The sequence below is a fragment of the Crocodylus porosus genome, unplaced genomic scaffold, assembly GCF_001723895.1.
Source record: "Crocodylus porosus isolate Cpor-Errol unplaced genomic scaffold, CroPor_comp1, whole genome shotgun sequence".
NCBI classification, from domain to species: domain Eukaryota; kingdom Metazoa; phylum Chordata; order Crocodylia; family Crocodylidae; genus Crocodylus; species Crocodylus porosus.
The window spans coordinates 42,334,151-42,339,533 of record NW_017728949.1 but is presented as its reverse complement, the minus strand read 5'-3'; the positions used below and the strand labels follow the sequence as shown (position 1 = coordinate 42,339,533).

Here is a 5,383-nt window from a genome sequence, read left to right as displayed (position 1 = left end):
AGAGGCGGCGGCGCGAGCCCCGGCCCATTCCAACGTGGGAAGGCGGGGGAGGGGGGGGGAGCGGAGCGGCCGGGGCGCCAGCGCGTTCGGGCTGTACCATGGCGGGTGGCGGCTGCGGGTGATACCATGTGCGCGGCCGCCCCGCACCCAGCTGTGCCCCAGCGGCCGGTGGCGCCGCGGCTCGACCCGGGAGCGGGGGCCGCTGCCCCCCGCTCTCCTGCCTCCCGGGGCGCGGCGCCTGGGCCCGCGGGGGCTGCGTCCCCGAAACCCGGGAGAGTTGCGGCGCGCGGGTCCGCTCCGATCCCCCGGGCCCCGGCGCCCGCCCCGCTCCGCTCACCTCGCGGCTCCCTGCCGCCGGGTCGGAGGCAGCTGCAGGAGAGCGGGAGGAAAGCGCGAGGCGAGGGGAGCTGCAGGGCAGCAGTGGGAGGCTGAGACTGGCAGCCGCGTGGTGCGCGCATCTCCGGAGAGCGGGGAAACCAAAATGACGGGCCCTGTCGTGCTTGGAGGTGGCGAGCGCTGGCGCGGGGGACACCTGCTGCTGCCATCCTTAGTAGGGGAGCCCGCTCTCTGCTTTCTCTGCCCAAGAACCTGGGCTTGATTTGTGCATCAGGCCAGGGCAATGAGGCAACATTTGTGGGTCGTGAAGGACGGAGGACAGCAGCCTCCGAAGAGCTGCTACTTATTAGGCAGCAGGAACTGAAATCCGGCATCCAATTCTGGCTCAGATTCTGTCTTCATTTAAACCCTGACAATAGGATGACTTCAGCCTGGCTGCCTGGATATAATTAAAGGGAGAATTTGACTTCTCAGCTTAGTCCTGCTTTGCACATGACAGATATGCAGTCACACAAAAGGAATCAGAAGAACCTCAAAAATGACCTATCAAAAGTATTGGACATTGGCAATGAAGAATATCTTAACTGATGGGTAGGACTGGTTGGAATCAGAATACCTGTTCTGGCAATTAGTCCAAACTGTTGAAATGTTTTGTGCTGTACTAAAGTGAAATTTTGAAATTTCCTGGAAATGCCAAATGACATTTTATTTTGACATAATAATTACCAACAATTTCATAACAAAGATTCAAAGGTCTGAATATTTCAGTCTTTGAAATAACTTGGTTAAATATTTTTCTGTTAAAAATTACAATGAAATATGTGCATCTCAGGCACTGTAACTGACTTGCTTTAGTAGAATCAGTAATGCCCAGAACATTTTAGATTTGAATTCTAGAACTGTTAAGGCCATTTCTAATTGGCCTTAACAAAGATATAACAACAGTAAGAAACCCCCAATGTTTGTACAAAATGTTTCTTAAAAATTTAAATTTCAAAAGCTTCCTTCCAACATGAAATAAAGTAAGAATTGGTTTAAAGAGTCTTCCATTATTCTTGTGTTGCCAGTGTTAGTCATAAACTTCTCACCAAAGGGCTGCCTCTAACATCAGACCTAGAAATGTTATTTGTCATCAAACTTCAAATATTACTATTCACAGTAACAAGCTCCTCATACGTTGAGATATTATAGTATTACAGTGAGCAAAATAGTGATGTGTTCCTTTAAATAAGCTATTTGTAATTTTTCTACCAAACTTTACAGAAATAGGAATGGTGGAAAGTACACTGTTTGTTATAAGCTGGGTTAAACTATATTGAACCCACAGGACCTGGAAGAGACCTACAATGCAAGCTTTTGAGTTCAGCCGTTGGTAGAAAAAGATTTGAAGCTGTAAGCAGGGTAACTGTCTCTGGGTATTTGATTACTGGTGTGCTTAAAAGAAAGTACAAAGTCCTGCTTTGTTAAACAAACAAAATTATATCAAAGAAGCTTGACTTTATTACCAATTTTGTCCATACTGGGAATAATATAAGTTATCTTGGCTACCCATTTGGGTCAGATGGGGTAACACTGGCGTCAATGGGATGATCCTATCTCCATGCTAAAGAAAGTGTGAGCATTATTCCTGGTAAACCCATATGCAGAAAATAATGGGGCTGCTTCCAGAAATTACATTTGACCAGAAGGAATTAAAACTAGAATTAACTGGAATAAGAGCTGTACACTTCACAAAAAGAATTCAAGCAGCATCTGGAGGTTTCCTAGAAAGCTGCAAAAGATTGCAAGTGAAATCTCTATTGGAGCAACAATTATGATGTGGCCCAATATACTGAAAAGATAGACATTTCCAGTCTGGAATGGTAAGACAGAGGGATGAGATGACTAGCAACCTGACAGGCATCGTCTGAAAGTTTATCTTCACAATAGAGTTGAAGCAATTTTTTGTTCAGCTTGGAACTAACAAATAAGATAAGCTGCAGCATGGACTTACGGAGCTAAAATGTTGGCTCCAAAAGGAAATCAAAAGGTCATAGCAGAAGTCAGCCACCTGGACGGGGAATTGGGTCAATCAGAGCTAAGAACAGACATTTAAAAAACCAAAGACCTTTGCAGAAAGTTTTCCACACTTGTAACCCAGCAAAGCCTGAAGGGGAGAAGTTAAACTGTTCTAGCTCAGATAACGTATAGGTTTGCTCTTTTTGAAGGAATTGTTCCCAAGGAGGTTTATTTGACTCATTTCAACATCATAGACTAAATAAATAGCTGAAAAGGAAGGGGGCTAGGGGAAGGATTCCTAGCAGACTACTTGAGTGGCCCAGCTCCAATGGTGATGCAGAATTCTACCCCCAGAAAAGAGACAGTGTTATTGAGTACAAGCATTAATATACAGTTTGGAGCCAGATAGCTATCTGAGCAGGCCAGAACACAGCTAAGTGTCACAAGGTGTGAGAAAGGCAACCTCACCTGAACTGACAAGGCCCAGGGAGACTCCTGATATACCTGGACTTTCTGGATAAGTTAACAATATACGCCTGCCTCTCAGCAGGTCAGACTAATAGATCAGAACCAGGAAAGAAAGGGCAAAAGCACCTCTCAAAGGCAGAATTTTCTATGGAATGAATCCGCCAGAAGAGTTTTTGAGGCAGATGGAAGCTGATCAACATGACCCTTGCAAATGCAGCTTCTTTATTCTGTATGCCTGAAGGAAAAGGGAATTCTATTCTGCTTGGTGATATCATTGCATGATTAGAAAAAGTGATACATATGGCTTGTAAAGAAAGAAACATTAGTAACAGCACAAAAATATAGAAAGCAGTGCAGTTACTGTCAGCACTGTGAAGAAATTGGCCCTAAGAAGAACTGTTACACATGCAAGGCTGGGGGTACTATAGTTGACTAATGAAAGCAGCTTTTCCAGTTGGAAAACAGGAAGAAACCTGAAGAGTCAAAACTTGGAGGTACAAAGATCAGCTCCATGGTTTCTATTTAGATCAGGACAGTTAGCAGCAATAATGGGAGTTTGACTATGGAATGCATTGTGAAGAAAAAGATGACACCTGCTTAAACTTACCAGTTGTTGGCCAGACACGCTAACATGCATAGGAAATGGGATCTTAAAAAACTGAACTGCTCAATTGGCCTCTAATTGACCCTGGGAAAGAGGAACAAGAACCTTTGCACAAATTGGGCCTCTGCAGCCTCAACATATATGTGGGTTTGTAAATGTGAGAAAAAAAGTCTTTATATATAGGTTGAGACAAGGAAGCTATTTCAGTGGTGAGCAGAATGTTTGCAACTTCAGAGTTGAAAACGTTCTTGTGGTTGCTTCTTTCTTGGCCTACCTATATTTAAAAGCCCCTTCCCATCCTGAAAATGTGCTAAATGCTTAGGGTTTGGGGCCAGTATTGACATACAAACAATAGACACATGAAGGCTTGAAGGCACTTGAGAGCAGCTCCTCCCTCAGTCACTGAAAGAGAATCAAGCTGGGAGTGAACAAATTTCAGGAAGTGAAATTATTCAGGTTGGCAGTGTGAAATTATCTTGACAGGGAAACAGGTAAATAGTTAAGCTTGTAATCTGTTAATTTATTTCTCTCTTTTCATTCTGAAAGGACTGTCTCCATTTTAGGCTCCACTAGCATGATGGGTGAAGGGAAGACAGGGCATGAGTTATAGGTTGGATTAAACTTTGTTGAATGGTAGGTTTAACTACTGCTATTCATTTAAATTGGATGTAAGAGACAGCTAAGCATATATTTCTGCCCCAAACAAAAGGCAGAGACAAGGCTACTATACTTAAACACAGGTTGAATGCTATTATGTTTGTGTATGCAAGTGTGTGTGCATCTGTGCATGCACCCACATACCTGTGAGTATGCTGGAAAGACAGTTCAAGTGGAGAAACAGAGGCAGAACTCAGAAATAGATTGAGAAGAAAGCCTGAACCAATGTTCAGTGTGGTTCTAGGAAAAAACCTAATGCTTTTTGGACTGGGGTGCAAGCTAAATGAGGTGGGCAAAGAAACTGTGTTTGGTTCCTCCTGTATTCAGGAAAGCAGGACTTTGTACAGTCCTATAAATAAAAAAGAATTGTATCAAGATTTCTTGACTCCATCAAGAGTTTTTCTTCCTAACTGGAATTACCCAAGGGATCACAAATGTTCAGTCAGCTGCTATGGTCAACCTACTATCTGGTGATAGTAGGTTTGCCTGTATGTAAGCAGATGTCTGGATTGGCACTTTTACTGTAAGCTGCTGTGGCAGGAGATCTTAGGGGGATGGGTATGCCTATCTCCTGCCACAGAACTAGTCCAGAGCTTTTTAGTTCCAAAACCTGTATCTCTTTCATAAACAACAGCTTGTTCAATCCTCAGTCTTTTCTAGATATGCTCAGAAACACACTGTGGTCTGAAACATGGTATTAAAGTGCAACTCAGCCATGACAACTAACTCTGTAGGAGACAGTATTCAAAGTAGGCTTTCAATTCCAACCTACAAAGGAACTACATCAACTCCTTCTGTATGTTTTTCTATTAGATTGTTCTGCAATCAGAATTTTATCTTGATTGCTTCTTGTCAGCTCTAAGTTCTTTCATGCTGTAGATTTGCACTCAAGAGAACATTATTTTAAGTGATATAAAAGTGTTTTTTAAACAGAGGACGGGTCCCAGATTATGAGGTCATCTTTAGTTTTTCCTTATTATGCTAATGCATTCAGAAAGGCTTGCTATTCCTTCACAAGACTCCACTACACAGAGTAGAAAACAAGACAAAAATAAACTATTTTTATAAAAGATGAGATCTAGAAGTTTGAATTTTTCATGCACCTGTTAAAATACTTTAACTTACTCATGCATATCCTAGTGTTGAGTCTTTTTGAGCCCAAAATTGGAGCAAGCTATTCTTTTGGTACAGATAGGATTTAAAAAGCTCCATCCTCCTCCTCATTGCTTTGCTGATCCCTATAACTGACAGGGAAGAATGCAATAGAAATGGAATCAGTGCCTCACAGGAAAAATGGGGTGGGGGTGGAAATCAACACTG

General features: G+C 43.0%; 1 protein-coding gene across 1 annotated transcript in view; it reads right to left on the bottom strand.

Annotated features, from left to right (window-relative positions):
* The window catches only part of LOC109322658 (neurabin-1-like), an 87,272-nt gene extending 85,903 nt beyond the window's left edge, over window positions 1-1,369 (bottom strand). The window contains exon 1 of the mRNA XM_019553737.1: window positions 338-1,369. The gene's annotated coding sequence lies outside the window, so the exon portion shown is untranslated. The remainder of the gene's footprint in view (window positions 1-337) is intronic.
* Between the last annotated feature and the right edge of the window lie 4,014 nt (window positions 1,370-5,383).